Source organism: Pinus tabuliformis, chromosome 5_2 (assembly GCF_031772625.1).
Source record: "Pinus tabuliformis cultivar Carrire ecotype Pingquan chromosome 5_2, CPIR1, whole genome shotgun sequence".
NCBI classification, from domain to species: Eukaryota; Viridiplantae; Streptophyta; class Pinopsida; order Pinales; family Pinaceae; genus Pinus; species Pinus tabuliformis.
The window spans coordinates 727,147,467-727,168,540 of NC_142306.1; the positions used below are offsets into that span (position 1 = coordinate 727,147,467).

General features: G+C 38.5%; 1 pseudogene; it reads left to right on the forward strand.

The window, feature by feature from the left end:
• Positions 1 to 925: 925 nt before the first annotated feature.
• The window catches only part of LOC149161268 (glyceraldehyde-3-phosphate dehydrogenase A, chloroplastic-like), a 48,115-nt pseudogene continuing 27,966 nt past the window's right edge, over positions 926 to 21,074 (forward strand).

The window sequence follows — 21,074 nt, forward strand, 5'->3', positions numbered from 1 at the left end:
CGATTTGTGGTTTGGCCATAGAATTTCCTTCTTGTCATCACCTCAATTTCTAGTAATAGGACTGGCTAGGGGCTTTGTCCATTCCTTGGAAAAACAAATCTAGCTTGTATTCTCCCTGGATTTTAGGGTGTTGGGGTTGGCAGTTTGATTCGTTGAATTTTCATTGCATTTGACCTGCATTTGACTAGCATCTAAGGTCTTTTATAGCCTTTGGCCTTCATTGGCACTAGGTTCGGTGGACTCTTGCCGAATGAGATATATAAAATGGAAGAGCTGGTAAAATTGGACCTCTCAGTCAATGATTTCTTTGGGGACATTCCTGGATTCAAACAATTGCCTAAGCTTGAGCTATTGTTCTTGCACTCTAACCTGCTAAATGGTACTAACCGGCTGAATGGTATTGTTCTCTCCTTCATTGGAAATTTATCTTTATTGAAAAACTTAATGCTGGCCTACAACCATTTGGATCAAGGGGTAATCCCACATGAACTCGGAAACTTGTCAACGTTTCAGTACTTGTGGATGAAAAATTGCAGTTTAATAAGATAAATTCTAGAGTTATTAAGGGATATAAGAGATATGGTACACTTGGACCTCTAACATAATCTTTTATCTGGAAGGATCCCCAACACGTTGATGGCCTTTTCAAAGATGACAACTTTATTTCTATATAATAATAATTTGTATGGACCAATTCCAAACAATATCAACAATCTTAAGAGTCTTGTGAATTTGGATCTGTGAATGAATGAGCTAAATGGAAGCATCCCCAATGGGATTGGAGATTTGACAAACTTAGAGACACTGCAGTTATACAACAACAAACTCTCTAGGTGTATACCCTCTGGGCTTGATAAGCTTTCTAATTTAGTCCATCTCAAGATTTTTACCAACAAGTGCACAGGAATACTGTAGTTGAGGGATTATGGCCTCAGCTACACTCTCCATGGTTGTTGTGGCCAACTACAGTTGCACTCATGCATCTTTGTAGGTATACTCTGCTTCCCATGCCACTCACCATCCATATCATTCAAAATTACAAGCCCTCACCATCCATATCATTCAGAATTACAAGATGACACCATATGAATGTCTACCCATTCTTGCATTATTCTCTGCTAGCTAATGATTTGTTCATGCAGGTTTTTATAGTGTCATTTTATTTCATTGCGGTTTCCATAATGCTAATGCACCATTAGAATTCTATGTGTTGGTGCAAAATTGCATAACCAAATGAAATAATGATGAGTGAATATTACTTGGCAATTCATTAATTTAGATGGGCTTTTACTACATGAAGTATTGGATGGTGGTACTGAGCTTATTGTAGTCAGTTTAATTAGTATTCAGTTCAAACAAGTATATTTGTTTTTGTTTGTCAGTTGCATTTGGATTTGGGGTTGGAGTTTTAATTGATGTCTCACATGCTATTGTTAATGGGCAGGTTTCACGGAAGGGATTCTCCGAATACTCAGGTCTCAAGAGCTCCAGTGACTTCCCTTGCCTAAGGAAATACAATGAGGACTTGGTTTCAGTAGTTTCATTCCAAACTAATGCAGTGAGGATATGTTCACACTTTTGATAATGTCCCATATATGATTGTGAGTCACCACCACCGTTGTTGGTCTAATTAGTGGATTTCTTGGTCTGATAATGGAAAAGTGGCATTGTGATAGTAAAGCAAGTTATAGAAAATTAGGAGCTTCCCACAGTGGAATTTTTCTCCATGATTGGACATCACACTATTGTATGTGTAGGTGATGACAATATTGATTGTCTTAGTAGTTCTCTTCCACAATGGCCACTTTGGTGTCTCTGGATATTGTTTTGTTGTATAATTGTGATAGTTGTGAGTGTAGAGATCATTTTTCTCTATGTGGATGCCATATTTCCATCCTTTTATCACATTTGTTGAGTTTATGTTCAAGCCCTTAAGTCATACAAGAAATTATCCATCAGATATTGGAGCAAGAAAAATCCTTGTGGTACACTCCCTCTTATTGGGAGAACCCTCTTGACATGAACTTTGCTCTATTCTTCTAGATGCTACCATCTATTGCCATAATCATTTCCTTGGAAACCTTCACAATGTACTTACAAACCTCATTCAGAAGGCCATGGAAGAAACAATTATAACCAAGCAAAATTATAAAGACAAGAGAATGACCAAGGAATAAAGATAATAATAATATTCAAGGGAGAAAGATATGAAATACTTATCTCTTTATTAAAAAAAAAGAAGAAACTGTTGAGGGTTGTAGGGAATTGTCAACTCCTTATTGATCCTTTCCTTCTTGTAGAAATCAATGAAGTCCATCTGCAATATCATCAAGCTTGGATTCCTTATCTTTTTTTGAAGTGGATGCTCATCCTCATCCTTAACATTCAGCTGCTAATGCATGCTACTTTCCATTATTGCATGATATATAAGAGATAGGGTTCATCCTACAAATTAGGCTTAGCAAGCAATTCATCAAGTTATCTAGCCACACCAAAGGCTTAACAACAATCTAGCATCAACATCAAGTCCACCCTTGGATCTCCTGCTTCCATTCCACATGCTATTCCACATGTTATCAAGGAGATAAACCAAGTAAGCATCTCACAAACTCCACTTGCATCCAACACTCCAAGTCTTGCTCTAAGGTTTAATTCCACAAGTGCTGAGACTTTCAACAAGTATAGAGACTTCAAGTCAAATAAAAACTCCTCCAATATGTTTTGGTACCCTTGTTGATGCACTAAACTGCCTTGCAACCACCTTCTCTTCCTCACTATATGTGTTTATACTTCAACACAACCCAACAACTTCCCTTTTGCTTGTGGCTAGGCACATTGTGGCTATTAGCCCTCAACCAGGTTGAACAGACTCAATACAAGCCTCACAGACGCCTTCTTTCAGCTCTGTCCAACCTTCAGTTTCTCTAATTCAAGTCTATGTAGCTTCATGGATCCCCTATTTTAGACTTGCGGAACCTTCCTAGGCTTGCCACCCTACGGCCAGGCCTGTAACCCTTGGCCTTCTTTATGCAGCCCTAGACCTAACCAGACCTCGCTTGACTTGTTTAGATAAACCTTTGACTTAGCTATTACGGAACAAATCTCCTTGTTTGTTCCTTAATTTGACCTCTTATAGCTTGTTTCCTGTGGTTCCTTGTAGGGCTCTCTTGCTCCACAAATGAAGTCCCTCTCCCTTGTCTCTTAGGCTGACTTTAGTGGCTTCTCTCTCAACAAAGCTTTTGTTCCATGTTGAATTTTCTACAAGATACATAATAGAAACCAATCTTTTGATCTGATAATTATTACCTAATGCTCTTCAAACAATTTATCTAATGCCACTAATATCATTGAGCAATTATACATGGAATATTTTAACAATAAATACAACAAAAAAAACAATGATCATAAGGAGACATCCATGCACAATTGTCATACGTCCATTTATAAAACATTAAAAAAGGACAATAAAAAAAAAATAAAAAAAAAAAATATTTAAAAGGTTAAACATACCATTATCCGATTCATGATAACATATAAATTTTAACTTTACCTGGATACCAATTATTACATGATAATCTTTTATATAATACGAATCTAGATTTACAATTGTATTGTTTGGTTTGGCATTTATGAACTCGGTTAGTCCTCTACAGTCTTAATAAATTTCTGCTCTTGCCAAAATGAGACAGCTCAGCTCACACATCGAGCTTACCCCCCACAACCAATCCTCTGGTAATTAATCCCTCTACGATGTCAGTTTAATTGACATTGCAGATGTGTCAAGTTTCCTCGGGATTCTCCGTCGCATCGACAGTGGTATTCAAGGGTCTACCATCGCACGGCTGGAGACGTTTCAGGTGGCTTTTCAATCTCGCTTGCAGGGTTATGTGGTTAATTTGCTACCTTTTGCCTTGGCACTCTTTTCGGCTTCCCTGCTCCACTTGTGGGTTGCTCATTCTGAAGTCTAGGACCATGGTGCTTACTGCATGTTGCAGAGTCAGACGAGAGGTTTCGGGTTTGTGAAACTTTACTCGTTACCAGGTGAATTATGGTTATCCTGTAACTTTCCAGCATTGTTTCTTTTTTTAAAATTGTTTTCTGTCTTGAATTTTAATGCATAATACTCAAAATTCTTTTTGCAGGTTGTGTGGCGATGAATCCATGGAACACTAGTGGATTTGAAGGTGAGATAGCCACCTTACCTGGCATGGCGCTCGAAAATTTCCCGGGTAATTCTTTGGCATCTCTGACAGTATTGCCTGTGAAGAAAATGGTTCTCGTGTTTAAGCTGTGTCTTTTTTTTTTTTATCATACCAGGAAGGATTTCCGGCCTCAGACCTGGAACTGTTTTGGATTCCCCTTATTGGGCTTCTCACCAATTTCTCGTTGCCCGATGGAGGGTTTCTTTTTGTTTTTTGATGAAGCTATAATCATTAATTTTGAGACAGTCCAAGGTGCACAAAGGCCTCGGTCCTATGTTAGTAACTTAGATTATGACCCGTTCTTTTGTAAGAACATGAGTCTCTTAAGTTGTTATTGTGGTGGAAACGTTGCGGCTTTCGATGTTGTGATATGACTGCACATTTGTCTTTCCTCATGGTATATATAACTATATGTCTTCTTCATTTATGCTTATGGTATGACTATTTCCTTTTGTCTGAACAACGTTCATGGAAAATTTCTTTCTCTGCCTAGAGGCTATTCCTATTTGGTATCAATACTTTTGTCCAGATGTTTATACTATTCTTCGTGAAAAATATTGTTCTATTTGTGTTGAACGTTTATTTAATATATGCATAACAATTTCTGTTGTGGCTATTCTAAGCTTAAATTTTGGGTTTGAATGAGTATTTCTATTTTCCCTTAGCAGAAATGAATAAACCAACAGGTCTTTCCTGCGATGGCCATGATTCTCGAACCTCCAGAATCTAGGTGCAAGCGCAGTATTTTCGTTTGTTTTGGTTTTCAATTAAGGTTCTGCTTTTCTATTTAAGGGGTTATTTTCCATGTGGTTCTATAACCAGTTTCGTGGCCTCTGTCTGCCATACCGCTTCCTTTGCGGTTACAGAGATAGGCCCCATTACGGTACACAAAATTTCGTTATCCTGTCTTTCTTTTCTTTGATTCGAACATGCCAATTGTTTGCTTGCAGCACTAGATGCTTAGATAAATTCCTCCAGTTTATGTGGCTGGTTTTGGGTGTACACAGGGCCTCATATTTGCATGGATTCCTAAGTTAACAACACTCATTTACACAGGTGATTCTTAGGTTAAAAAGAAAGTTCTTAGTCACTTAGATTATATTCAGGTTTCCTTTAAAATGCTTAGGTTACATTAATGAGTTCACTTTCACACAGAATTCTCTTAAATTAATTTATACTTGCTCTATATCCCATGGAACTCTTAAGACATGTTTATATGTGTAACCATTATGCTCAGTAATTTCTTAGGTTTTTCTATCAGCATGGAACATAACACCGCACTCACTCTATTATCAATGTTTATCTACCTGCATAGACACTGATATTTTAATTGGTGTCATCTCGACACAACTAGCCCATTTGGGCTGGTTAGTCCTCCTCTACTGTGGTTTGGTTTTCAAGAATAAGGTTATTTATGTTGTACAAATAACTTTATCAGGTTTCAATGATAATGCCTTTCTACACTTGTATCTATTGCAAAAATTAACAACCACTTAAAACCTACTAACAAAGCTATACCAGCCAATTTATAGAGTGGGATCCCACTCCCTATACAACATTTCTAGTTTAAACAAACACAGTAGTTCTTGTAAAATGAATTTGTCGTAAATTCTGCTTACTTGTATTTCCTGTGCAATCGAGTCTCAGAGCACTGTCACCTTTTATTCTCTACATGTCTTCCTCCCATCCATGAGATTCATCTTCATGACCAAATCTCCCCTCAAGCCTGCTTGCGAGACCACAGCCTTCCGCAAGTTCCACACTTCATGCCATTGCTATCTAGTCCTCACCAGACTTAGCATCCTCTTTTTCCCCCTTACCGTCTGACATATCAGCATGGTTTTTCCTCCCCCTATCCCCTTTTCCTTGGGGTGTTTCTAGTTAGGGGAGGAAGTTAGGGTTTCTTTCTTTATTGGCAACTACATCTTTCCAACTTCTTAATGAGAAGTTACAAAATTTAATATTACTCAATCATTTCCTAAATTTAGAATTAACAATATTAATCTAAACAGAAAATAACAATATTGTCCAGTTTGTTTTCTTACGGTGGTAAATAAAATATTTATAGCTTTTCTGAGGACATTACATCTTCCCCCCTTGAAATCAAACATCGTCCCGATGTTTCCCAACCTCAAACAGCTTTGGATAAGCTTCTTTCAAGAACTTTTCAACCTCCTAGGTGGCCTGATCTGGCCCAAAGTGTTGCCATTGCACTTTAACCTGGGTGATGACTCGTTTCCGCAACATTACTTCTCTCTGCTCGAGTATACTCAGTGGCTCGATCATGAATTCTTCTTCCAGTTCGACCTGAAACAATAGAGTTAAAGTCAGTTTTTCCTTTAACATCTTAATTAATAGGCATACTTGAAATTCTCCTATACATGTACATCCCGCCAGCTGACTATGTGCTTGGGATCATAAACGTATTTTTTTAATACTGACACATGAAAGACATTGTGGACTCGGATATGGCTTGGTAGGGTGAGCTGGTATGCCACTGGCCCAACTCTTGCCAAGACTTGAAACGGTCCACAAAACCAAGGTGCCAACTTGGTGCACCCATGCCACTGTAACGTACTCCTTTTTTCCTGAATCCTTACATACACATGATCCCCTACTTGATACTCCTTAAAATTTCTCTTATTATCAGCGAAACGTTTCTTCCTATCTTGGGCTACCTTCAAATTAGATCGCACCTTCTTGACCATTTCCTCCATTTCCTTTAACATTTCGGGCCCCTAACTGGAAGGTGTGCGACATTTCCATCCATACAAAACTTAAAATGGACTCATTTGCAAGGATGTATGATAACCGTTGTTATACGAAAACTCAACCGAATGAAAATAGTCCTCCCACCTAGATGGTTGCTACATCACGTATGCCCTCAGCATATCTTCTACCACTTGATTGACCCATTTGGTTTGTCCGTCTGTTTGGGGATGATAGGCAGTGCTAAGGTTTAACTGAGTTCCTAACCCCTCAAACAAAGTTTTACAGAGGACTGAGGTAAATTTCACATCACGGTTAGAAATTATAGTTTTTGGTAACCCATGCAGTCTGAAAATATTTTGCATAAAAATATGGGCAATCTGTACTGCCTTGTAAGTGGATTGCACTGGTACAAACTGAGCCGATTTTCTTAATTTGTTCACCACCACCATGATGGAATCGTTGTTTCTTTTTGACCTGGGTAAACCTGTTATGAAATCCATAGAAATGGTTTCCCATTTCCATTCTAAAATTGGTAGGGGCTGCAACAACCCAGTAGGGTGTTGGTGTTCTGCCTTAATTTGTTGGCATTCTAGGCAACGTACCAAGTATTCTGCTACATCTTTTTTCATGCCCGACCAATAATACTCTTTTTGGAGTGCAGTAATCATCTGATACCACATATGTCTAGCACAATAACTTCTATGAAATTCATCTAAAATCAACCATTTAATGTCATTTTGATTGGGCACATACAACCTGTTTTTATAATTCAGCATGCCAGCAACATCCATAGTGTAACCTTGTTGATTTTCTTTGCTGGTTAGATTTTGAACTTGCTGTCCTATTTGCTGATATTTTGAATCTTGCTCTGCTGCCTTTTTAATCATTTCATCGAAGGTGGTACGCCCTTCGCTGCTAGAAATTTCATAGAGACACTGCACCTTCCGACTTAAAGCGTCCGCTACCTAGTTTTCTTTCCCTTTCAGATGCTTAATCTCGAAGTCAAAACCACTTAGAAAATCTACCCATCATGCCTATCTAGCATTTAATGTGGGTTGATTGAAATAACTAGTCAAGCTGTGGTGGTCCGTCATTAAAAGAAACTTTTTACCCATAGTGGCACCACATCTTTAAGGCGTGAATAACAGCTATCAACTCCAGATCGTAAGCAAAATATTTCTGTTCATGTTCCTTTAATTTTCTAGATTCATAGGTGATTAACTTGCCTTCTTGCATCAGAACCCCTCCTACCCCTTCCTTACTCACATCTGTGCACACCACGTAATCCTTACCTAGATCTGCTATGCTTAATATAGGTGTTGTGGTGAGCAGATGCTTGAGATGTTCAAAACTTTTTGGCCACCCTAGAGAAGCCTTCAATGAACCATCTGTAATAACCTGCTAATCCCATAAAAGATCTTATATCCACTATGTCCTTCGGTATTGGCCATTCCATTATGGTCTTTACCTTCTCGAGGTCCACCGTGATTCCATCCTTAGTAATAATATGTCCTAAGTACTAAATCTATTCCTTAAGGAAGTCACACTTGTTGTACTTGGCGTATAATTGATGGTTCTGGAGGGTTTGCATCAACAGTCTGAGCTTTTCCTTATGCTCCTCAATATTCTGAGAATAGATTAGTATATCGTCAATAAATATTAATACAAATTTATCTAAATACTAATGAAATATGTTGTTCATCAAACTCATGAAAGTCACAGGTGCATTGGTTAACCCAAAGGGTAATACCACAAACTCATAGTGTCCGTAGTGGGTCCTAAAAGTATTCTTGGCTATATCCTACTCTCTGATCCTAATCTGATGATATCCGGATCGTAAATCAATTTTTGAAAACACAGTTTCCCCTTTTACTTGGTCAAATAGTTCCTCAATCTAGGGAAATGGATACTTGTTCTTAATTGTTAACTTATTCAATTTTTGGTAGTCCATGCACATTCGAATGGTTCCATCCTTATTTTTGATGAACAACACTGGGGCTGCCCAAGGCGACACACTAGGGTGGATGTAAATGTTTTCTAGCAATTCCTGCAATTACATTTTCAGTTCTGCAAGTTCTGGTGTGCTCATATGATAAGGGGCTTGGGACACTAGAGCTGCCCCTGGTATCAATTCAATAGTGAAATCTATGTCCCTTTTGGGTGGTTTTGATGCCTCGAAAATAGTTGCAACAACATTGGGGATAACCACCCGGTCCAGACCTTAGTACAGCTCCTTTTCCGTTTGGAATAGTGGCTCTGACTGGGGATAATGGGACCAGTTTCCCAAAATTGGATAAACGGGATAAATGGATGATTTATAATCTAAGATGGTGGGGCGAATAACTAAACTATCGACAAGAATATGTAAACTATAATATATCCCGGGAATCTATTGAGTTTTAAAGTGTAGCGTTTGATGGTCTGCGTCTAAAGACAAGCATATAGATGACTCCATCTTTGAGACATAGATATTAACTCATTCAGGATTGTTGTGCCTAAATAGTTAAGCAAAGCGATTATAACTATATTACCACACTCATCATTTATATCATTGAAATATACATGATTTAAAAGAAACACATCATAGAACATCCAATAGTGGAATGAATACAGATCTGTTGTTATATCGCATGCATATAATCAATAATAGCAAGAATAATCACATAGCAATTCATATGAAAGGAATGAATTCAGACATAGATAGAAATACCATATGAGCTGCGCAACACTCCCAATATCAATCGCTATTTGTAGTTCTTCCTTCAACGCAAAAACATTCCAACAAAGACAATAGTGCACAATTGTGTAAAAGCTTCCTTGTTGAATTAAGAACAACTGGTCCAGTTTTATAAAAGAATATTGACTGAAGCACAAAAGTGCAAACTTCAGTTTATTAAGTCTGATACAAAACTTTACAACCCCTTCTAAAAACATGAAAGGGTCTATAAATACTAAATTAATCTAAATATCTATGAAACTGAAATCCTACTAAATTGGTATCAATAAATACTGATCCTATTTCCCTCAGCGATCTGGCAGTCGGCAGCATGATTCATCAGGTAGGCTGCTTGCCTTTAAATCTGAGCTGACTTATCGCAAGAATTGGCTCTACTTCAGGCGGTTTGTTGAGGCATGAACTGAGCTGGGCGGCATATGTGGCATCTTGAATATCGGGAATTCTACACCCGATTGCATCTGTTAAACACTTGAGGGCAGATCTCTGTGTGTGTGGCTTAATCAGGAAGAGCCAATATGCATCGAAGGTCAAAGTGTTAACCCCAGCGATTAACCTCCCTTTTTCCTCTAAGTCAGGATAACTCGTTTGCTCTATCATGTTTGCTGTTGTTATCTTTCCTAGTGTACATTGGGAAATCATGTTCGCTAAGTAGAGAGTGTTGTTGACGAGGTCAACTAGATTGCTGGCAGTTGATTTACATCTTGATGCCGCCCTCTCTGCTTTCATCACCTGAATTTTCCATTCTGTGAAGAGTATATCCTTATATGTTTCTTGAATTCTGGGCAATTTTGCTGCTTTCCCTAGATCAGAATCTTTCCAGTCAAGATATGCAGTTATGATTTCTTCGGCTTGGTCTAACTCATTCCTGTCCTTCTCTACCTGTTGATTTATGGATGTAGTTAGCTCACACAATGGCTCTGCCTCAGTGAGTTGTTGACATAGGAGCCTAATTTGTGATATTAACGCAGTATTTATTTGCAATGCTTCTGCTCTGAACTCATCCACTTGTGGAGTGCCCTTTATTATTTCGAGCTGCGATGACAATTGAGCTATTTGCTCATCTTTCGTTTTCATCATTTGCTCGTTTGCCGCCCTCAATTGTGCCAATGCCTCCGATAACTCCTTCTGCTTCTGGATCGCACTTTGATCGATCCTCTGCTTCTTTGCCTGCAACTGCTGAGTTAATTGACTGTTCATTTGTTGCTGTGTCAACAATTGCTGTTCCGCTTGCTCTGCCTTTTGCTTTGATTCAGCCAACTCTGCCTGCAGTGCAACAATTTCTTGGTCTTTAGTCTTCAGTAGAAGACTTACCTCTGATGCCTTGTCGATTTTTGCTGCCGAATAGGCTCCTGCATACTGCAATAGTTTTGTTAGATCATCGGAGGGGTTGAATTCCTCTTTCCAAACCACGTTGCCCGTAACAGTTTGTTCTAGAAAAAGGGAAGGTTGATCAATCTTTCTTCTTTTCCTTTGTCGTTTGACCACTGCTCTATGCCTCGGGCTGTAGAAAACATCTAGGGGAGGAATATCTTCTACCTGTAGAATGATTTGGTCAGAGGGATCTTTTGGTATTACTTCAACATCCTTAGAAATGGGTGGGCCGCTGGTTCCACTTAGAACCTGAGGTGAAGTGATGTCCTGCGTATCATTTGTTTTGGAAGTGTCTGTATCTTTGGAACATTCCATCCCACTGATAATAGAGTCAAATTGCTTCCACTGCTGGAGCAATTCGGGGTCAATGGTGGTTTGTTTCTGCTTTTCAGCTTCAGACTCCTTCTGCACTTCTTCCTGCTGTTTCTTCTGTTGCTCTTCTTGTTCTCTCCTTTGTCTTTCCTCTTGTTCTTTTATCTGTTGTTCCTCTATCTCTTTCCTCTTTCTTTCCTCTTGTTCCTCTTGTTCTCTTCGTTGCTTTTCTGCCTGTTCTTTCCTCTGCCTTTCTGCTTGTTCTTCTTGTTCTCTCCGCTACCTTTCTGCTTGTTCTTTCCTCTGCCTTTCTGCCTGTTCTTTCCTCTGCCTTTCCCCCTGATCTTTTGTTATAGCAGGAGGTTGGCTCGACTGTTGCCGACCAGGCTCGCTTGATGATGTTGCTGGGGTCGTTGTCAGTAAATCTAGAGGCATAGTTTGCAACCTCTGTTCTCTAAGTTTATTGAAATCAGTCAACCCTTCATCATTGTACTTTTGTAGGGAGAATTGCCTAACCTGGTTTATTGACTCGGCTAAGGAGAACAGGTCATCAAAGAGATCTTCCTGATGATCAAATCTTGTCAGTTTGGCCTGTTCTAATGCATTATAGGCAACTTTCTTTGGATCAAAATGCCTATTTGGGAGAGTCGCTAGAGTCAAGGATTGGATTTTTGTGGCTTCCTTTTCTGCATGTTTGAGGTCATGCAGGGTGTATACACCACACTTCAAAGGAAAAGAGGGCCAGCCTTGCTTTTTATTCTTCTTGAGTGTTTGTGTAACACTCTCGGAAATGATTTGGTAAGAGATTTCCCTCGCTAGAAGCTTATCTGGTATGTACAGAGGGAGGACATGGGGTCTGGCTTGGCTACCGAAAAATCTTATGTAGGTAAACCTTTCTTCTCCAAACCAACTGGCTATTCCGGCTAAATCAAAACTAGCTAGATAAGAAATCTTGGGAGCAGGTCTATCAAAAATGGAATAATGAATAGGCAACATAAAGCCATTACAAACTTGATATAAATGATCTTTATAAGAGGACTTCCACATTTTCTGGTGATATATATGAATGGGTGAGGGGTCTTGCGGAGTCCACCTCCAGCCGAGTACGGGGAATTCAAAATTATAACAGAGGGTGTCTAGAATATAAGCGTTGTAGTAAAATGGGGAAATTATCCTCTCAGTAACCCGGGTCTTGCTTCTAAACTCAAACACAGCTTGTGCTAGTTTGTTGGAAAGGATAGTAGCCCAATCCATAATTATACTGTTTACTGCTGCCTCCATTAGAGGAACCATTTCTATGGTAAAATTAGCAGAGTCATGCAATCCCCATAATCTACACATCATTATTCCCGCATAGCAATAAGGAGAAGCCAAAGAATCGACCGAGTACTTACCGGAAGACTCGTGCTTGTGTTTGGCTGGATTCTATCTCCAATCCCGGATGGGTTCCGACTCTTTTTCATTATCGTTTGCAAACTTCTCCAGGAACGCCTTGTTATACACCTTCTCTAGCTCGGGCAAATGATACATTTTCCTTAGATCATCTGCCTTGAATGATCCGAAAATCCTCCCATCTATGGTGCTAAAAGTTCTGTCCAAGATTGGAATTTCTTCAATCGCCCATCGCACGACGTCCGTGTATGGGAAAATTTGCTCTCTGACCGCTATCCTGTGAAGGAAAGAGTCGGCCAAATCTTTGAGAGTGCTATCAGACTTCCGGAGTAAATCCACACCTGCTTCTGTTACTATCTTCACTGGCTGTTCGGCTTCAATCAGATTTTAAGTGCCTTGCCAAGTGACTCTGGTGAGACCTGTGCACGTGGTATCAGAAATTAAGCCCTTCTTTTTGTCCACGGCAGCTTGTCCTGCAACTGGTGTAGCGGAAGAACCTGCGGTCTTCTTAGATTTCTTGCCCATCTTGCTCAAGCTTCCCTCTATGGATGAATTCTGCACAAAGGCAAAAATAATCGTAACACAGAAATATGATAATGAAAATCCAATACAGGAAAGATATATCAATCGAAGCGTGCTGAGAGATTAACTCTCAAAAATGGCTGCGGATCCAATTGATGGGAAGATCTTACAGATACATTAAATGGCCGTTAAGGCCTGCTACCCCTTAAATGCTCATTACACCATTATCCAGCTGACTGGCTTGCTTAAGCGTGCTATGGATATTTTGGTGGTTGAGTGCAGGTGATCGTTAATTCAAGAGATAAAACTTTAAATACGAATGAATCACCTTATCCCTCCATTTAACGGCTTTTTTCGAAATCCGCACTCTATCCTGATCGGGTATCGGGAACACTTTAAATCTTTAAGTTGACAATTTTGAAATTCCGATCACCGATAGCGATATCGCATCACATCGGAAGAATAGGTGTTATATAATCATATGAATAGGATACCTCCGACCACCGATTGCAAAATCGCATCGGATTAGCGTGAAAAGGTATAACAATGTGCATAGAGAGTGCAGTGCCGATTGCCCGATCTCCGATATCGCATCGCATCGGGGGTAAAACCTGGGTGCCTTATTATTATATATGGAGTATTGCCGATAGCCGATAGCGAAATCGCATCGGCGGAGACCAATGTGCCACCTGTATGTGTTTTCCATGTCATTGCGATATGCGATCTTGCGATCGCTTTATCGCAATAATAAAAGATTGTTTTATTTGTTGAAAAATGGGTTTTTCAAAAGGCTTTAAATAATATCTTCATTTGGTTTGTGGACCTTTTAAAAAGAATGCGCTATTGATACCAATTAATTTCTAGAGGGACCCATTTCATATAATAATTTTGTGAACATAAATGATATGAAATGGGGGGTTGTTGTAGAGCACAACAATTGGCGATTCGCTGGAAGAACCATTTATCTCTGAAAAGTAAGAAAATACTTAAACTTTTGCAAAATAGAATTCTAACCAAAGGGGAAAATTCTAATATAACTAGGTATATATGCATTCCGAAAATGAATCTATTTTTGCTAATTTCCTCTCTTTTTAAATAAAACATATACATTCCAAGCTTTAAATAGGTCTCTATGGGTTTATAATGATAAAACAGAATACTTTTCCAAATCAACTTTTAAAATGAACTCCTCTGTCATAGGTAGAGCCTCTGCTGCCAGCAAACATTTGTAGTTTCGACAGGGATACCTTTTAACCATGCTATTGTCCATTGTTCCATTCAATTAAGAGTGTGATTAACAGAATGAATTCAAAACATGTTTTCATATTTTGTATTTCATTTCCTTTTTCTGTTGTTGATAAGATAAAAAGCCATTGTCCTGGTTTGGTGGCCAGCTATTGACAATGCCATTCACTGGTAGTAATCTAACCGAACAAGCTGGCTCATGATGAGACCCCTTGTCTTTTAATTGCAAGCCATTACCCTGTTTTGGTATGCAGTATTGGTAATGTCGGTTAAACTATTTCCCTATGAACATGGTAAGCAGGCTTGTAATAAGACCTCTTATCTTTAATATCAAATATTTTAGAATGACACTCTGAGTAATCATAAACTTTAGTGAATGGGATGAACAATTTTCTCCTTAAGAGCAAATGGATGACAGTGACAGTTAAGAGTTGAAGATGTTGAAATTGGATTAGCTTCTATCTTAATATGGATAACCTTTTGAGACTGATTTGAAAACAGAAAATGATTTACAATACTTTTTAAACTTCTGAGAGGAGTTCACAAAACTTGAAATGTGGTTTCAGAATGCAAATGATACCTAATTTCCTAGAAATTATCCCTTTTGGTTATGAGTTCCATTATCTAAAAGAAAATATCAGATTACTTCTGTAGATCAAACTTTTACACACAGCAAAGGTCAATGGTAGATACCTTACACCATTATTTTTTTACAAATCCTACAAACTATAAAAATTTACCAAACTAAAAGGAGAAGTGAATACCTCCTCAATTAAAGAATTTCTTCAAGATGAGGCCATTAACAGGGAGAGAATCTCTCAACCCTGATAAGTTTTGCAATATAAAGGTCGAATGGCCCACCTTTTCACAGATCTGAAATGGTCCAAGCCACATCTTCTGGAACTTGGTGTGTTTTCCCTTATCTTCATGGGCTTTGTCCCATTTCAGAACTAAGTCACCGACTTGAAATTGTTTTGAACTGGATGAGGCTGAATCAAAAGCTGCTTTGATGATATGCTGATGTTTGGCATGAGTAACTCTAACTTTTTCTCTTTCTTCTTCTAATTTTAGAATTTGATCATGTCTAAGCTGAATAGAAGAAGAAGGAGTTTCGTCAATGTACTGTACTAGGGCTAAAGAAGGAAGAACAAGATTTGTGGGTAATACTGCTTCTTTTCCATATACCAGATTAAATGGGGAAGAACCTATAGAAGCCTTTTGCGTTATTCTATCAGCCCATAATGCAAACATTAAAGATTTGTGCCATTTTTTATGATTTTGCTCTATAGTTCGCTTAATGATTTTGATCAGATTCTTATTAGTAGATTCGGCTAAGCCATTACCCTGGGGGTAGTAATTAGCAGAATACTTTAATTTAAACCCTCTTTTAATGGAAAAATCAAACATAGCATTGCCTGAGAAATAAGATGCATTATCAAATACAAGAGCATTCGGGACACCAAACCTGGTAATGATGCATTGGTCTATGAACTCGATGATTGCTTCAGAATTTGTTGTCTTCAAAGGAATAGCTTCCACCCACTTAGTAAAATAATCAGTAGCAGTAAGGATATACCTATGTTATTTGGAAGACGGTGGAGTAATCTCCCAATGATATCCAATCTCCATTGTTCAAATGGTTGTTCGATGTTGACTGGTTGCAGAGGGAAAGCTGATTTACGTTGTCTTCCACTAGAAGTCTGGCAATTGAAGCATTTCCTTACATATTCGTGGGCATCTCTAAACAGAGTAGGCCAATAGTACCCAGCATGAATAACTTTGTGGGCTGTCGTATCAGCTCCAAAATGTCCTCCTGCTGGTCCATCATGTAACTCCTGCAAAACCTTTTGGGTTTCAGGTTTCTCAAGGCATCTTAATAGGATAGAATCATAATTCCGCTTAAAAAGCACATCATCAATAAGTGTGAAATTCTTTGCTTTTAACCTAATGGCCCTTTTGTTTTTGTAAGACAAGTGTGGAGGGGCATAACCATTCTTTAAGAAAAATATTAAATCTGCATATTGAGATTGAGAATCAGTGGCACTTATCTGATTGATTTCTTCAGTTTGACTTGTATTGCCTGATTCTGGAATGTTGGATGCTCCTGCCAATATCCTGCAAAAACCTTGACCCTTAAAAATCTTTGCTGGTTTAATCTCTAGGTCATATTCTTGAAGCATTGTGACCCAATTTTCTCTTTTTTCACCCAGTCCTTTTTGGATTAATAGTTGCCTAACTGCAGGGAAAGGAACTATAACTTTTGTGTGGGTTTTCAAAAGGAAGGGTCTATAATGCTTGACTGCTTTAAATACAGCAAAGGCTTGTTTTTCTACATCGGAGTAATTCAATTCAGCACCCTGAAGATTAGAGCTAAAAAATGAAATGGGTGCTTCCAAATTATGATCATTTAGTTGCGTGAGCACTGCAGCATAAGACAAGTCGGATGCGATGGTGTACAATGTAAAATGATTAGAAAAATTTGGAGTATTCAAGGCTGGGGCATTGATTATTGATTGCTTGATTAGATCAAAGGCTTCCTTTTCTGTTGATCCCCACTTAAAGACCGATTTTTTCTTCATCATTGTTTGAAGAGGCAATATAATCTGAGAGAAATCTGGAACAAATCTCTTAACAAAATTAATCTGGCCTAAAAATGACTGCATTGACTTTTTGCTATGTGGGAAAGGGATTTCAGAGATTTCTTTGATCTGATCAGGATCAATATAAATGCCATCCTTAGACACAATAAATCCCAAGAGTTTTCCTTGATCAAGGGCGAAGAAAGACTTTTTAGGATTAAGAGAAATACCATACCTTTTGCAGCGCTGAAAAATTTGATTTAAATCATGCAAATGATTATATCTTTCTTTAGAGAATACAATAATATCATCCAAATAGACGACTATTGTTCTATTAATCAATCCTATAAAAGCTATATCCATAGCTCTTTGGAATGTCGCTCCTGCATTTATAAGTCTGAAAGGCATCTTCTGATAAGCATATGTTCCCCATTTAGTTCTAAATGTCGTTTTAAGCTGGTCATCAGGATGAACCAATACTTGGTTATATCCTGAGAAACCATCTAGAAAGGAAATTAATTCGGAGCCAGCTGCTGATTGAAGGATGTCGCCATAGTAGGTAATGGGAAATTGACTTTCAAGCTTGCTTTGTTCAGGTTTCTGAAATCAATACGAATTTGGATGTCGCCATTTTTCTTTCTGACTGGTACCATATTAGAGACCCAGTTTGAGTGTCGGACAGGAAAGATAATCTTAGCTTTCAAGAGTTTATTAAGTTCTGATTTTATCTAGGTCTCTAAGTTTGGATGTATTTTCCTTAACTTCTGTTGAATAGGTTTCTGGTCTAGCAGCATTGGGATGGTGTGCTGGATAATAGATGTATCATAAGTCTTCAAATCATCATACTTCCATGCAAAGACCTGTTTGTTTTTCCTTAACAGTCTAATGAATGCCTCTTTCTCTTCAAAAGAGAGTCCTAATCCTAAATTTATATTTTGAGGAGCTTGTTCAGTACCTAGATTGATCAATTCAAACCTAAGGGTAGAGCTTTGGAGCTTTGCATTAGTTACAGGTTTAAACCTATATTTAATATCATAAAGATCTTCCAGCTTTACCACAGGCTTAGGAATTGTATTTTCCTGAGGTGTTTCTCTTATTTGGGAATCATGTGCATCCTCCTCAATGATTTGATTATCATAGGACTTTTCGGAAATTAAGAATTGTAAAACATCCTCATCATGATTGAATACTCTCCAATTAGTGACATTGTCAGGCACTGAAGGCCTAAAAAGCAATTCTACAGAAAATCTGTCTGAGCTGTAGTCTTCAGAAGGTAGGAGCTTGGATGCTACATTAGCTAGGAGATCGGCTGCCGAATTTTGAGACCTGGGAATAGAGGAAATATTGAATGTAGCAAAGTGCGAGGTAAGTTCCTGTACTAGCGATTGATAATGTTTAAGGTGATTTGAAAGACAATGAATTGCATTTCTTACCTGTTTCACAATAATCTCAGAATCGCCAAATACTTTTAAATATTGCACTTTAAGGCCGATTGCCTTATATAATCCCTGAACTAAAGCTTCATATTCGGCTGTATTATTAGTACATTCAAATTCTAGCCTACAGGACAACATTGTATTTTCTCCTTGTGGGCTAACCAAAATACACCCTGCTCTTGAGCCTTCACTAGACTTGGACCCATCGAAATATAAAGACCAAAACAAAGAGGTATTAACAAATGTATTTACAGTTTTCTCAGCATCATTGAAACATCTAGACCTATCTGTTTGTGAAAAATTCTCAATCTGAGATGTGAAATGATTAACAGAGAAAGGGGATGGTTGGGCAACAAAGTTACCAAAGAATGACTCTGATGAATAATTTCCCAAAATGTTGTTGTTGAATGCTACCGGTTGGTTTTCTTGTTTGAATTCAGTAACCGTATGGGTCATATGTTTCTCCCGATCGATCTTAATTTGATTTGGCTTGCCCTTGAAGGGAAGCCAAATATGTGACCAATCTGTGGAAATATATCCATGCAATTTCTCAGACCAATCCCTACTCAAAATTAAACCATAAAACTCGGGTATATCAGCTATTAGGATATCAATCCTCTGCACTATTCTTGGATCAGCCGATAACCTAATGGTTACAGAGTTAATTTCTCCTAACACCTGTACTTTGGTCCTGTCCAACTGTACAATATGAATAGCAGACTTTTGGGGTTCTATGTTCAGTTTAGAGCAAACTGAAGCTGGCATTATGTTAGATGATGCCCCTGAGTCAATTAAACAGTTGTGCAAGTTTCTATTGTAAATCTCATAGGTTAAAAGGAAGGGTGGGGTGTGAGAATTTGACCTGTCTCCAATCAAAACTGAATCGGTAGCTTCAACCATTCCTGAAGGAGGTTGGCCGGAATCATTAGCAGCTTTTTCACTGGGAAGAGGCGTAGAAGGAACAACATTTAATTCTTTGAGAAGCAATTTCTGTTGATGCTTTAATTTTCTAAGTTTGAACATCGTAATGTTTGCTTTAGTTTTCTTCATATCATCAACAATATTATACTCCATTGAATCTGATACCACTAACGTTTTAGATGTTGAAGGGGTATTAGAAGCTGAAGGCTGGTTTTGAGGAACTGCCGCAGGTACTTTCTTTGCAGGTACTCTTTCTTTGGTTGTAGCAGCACCAACACTTCTTTTGTTTGATGTTATCTGAACAGGTTCAGAAATACTTTTGCTTCTAGTAGTGACCGGAAATGCTTCTTCTTCGTTTTCCGAATCAGAGTTGGGTAGTATAAAATCCCACATTCCGTGACATTCTACTACTTCTTCTTCATCGCTAGTTTGTGAAATCGATTCCTCTTCCTCTTCTTCTTGTTCCAAATCAGCATTAGATATGACATTTGGTGGCTTTGATTCATTTTTCTTAAAAGTTCTACAGGGCCTTTTGGTTGATGTTTCAGCTACCTGTTTCTTTATTTCAACCATTTCATTTGATAAAGTCTTTAGAACCTTTTGCAAACCTTCCATGTCATAGGGGTCTTTAGAGGTTTTCTTTCTTGAGTTATCTTTAAAAGAGACCTTTTTGGCTTTTCTGTCTTCCAAGGCATATTTCTTTTCCAAGGCATTAATGCGTTTCTCCACAGCAAGCGCTTCTTTCATGTTTTCGGCTAAAGTAGGTTTCCCAGCCCTGTCTACAAAGATGGCTATATTGGCAGGCAGAGCTGTTATATACCATTCACTCCGAATTTGTTCGCTTGGTTTGGAGGCTGTGGGGATTTTATTTAGGAGTTTATTGAAACGGGCATTAAATTCTTTAATTGGCTCTCTATGCTCTATTCTCAAATTGGAGAGATCATTTATTAGGGTAGCCAAAGACCTGTCATCTCCATATTTAGTAAGAAACTGCTCTTGGCAAGTGTTCCAACTGGTAATGGAACCAGGTGGTAGGGAAAAATACCAGGATCCTGCTTATCCTTGCAAAGTATAAGGGAAAATTCTAACAACAACATCTTCTTCAGTAACACCTTTCAAGTTGACTGCCAACATGAAATTATTGATATGCTCCTCAGCCTGGGTCCCATTATCTGGATTAAACTTGGGTAGCCATTTTTCGGGAAGATCTGGTAATGGATGTAATGGTGCAGGCATATTGACTGCACCAGGCCTGGTCCATGGATCTGCCATTATAATAGCAGTAGTAGTTGATACTACTGCTGGAACTCCAAATGTCTGGGAAGGAAATAATGTTGAGGGAGGTGGAGGTTGGGATGCTGAAGCTTCTAATCCCTGGTGAACTACAATATGTAATGGGGGAGTGAGTGGTTGACTTTGCAGGTGAGAAGTTGAAATGGAGGATGTGGATGAAAGCTCTTCACTGTCAGATCCTTCAGTGTTTTTCTTTGCCTTTTCCCTTTTAGGTAAAGGAAACTCAGTGGGTTCAATACCAAGCTTTTCGCTCTGAAGTCTGGTGAGAGGGTGAGGTAAATTGAACTGCGAAGTCGCACTACTTTGTGATACCTCAGATTTCTGTGGCGAAATCGAGAAGCTCTAAAGTTTA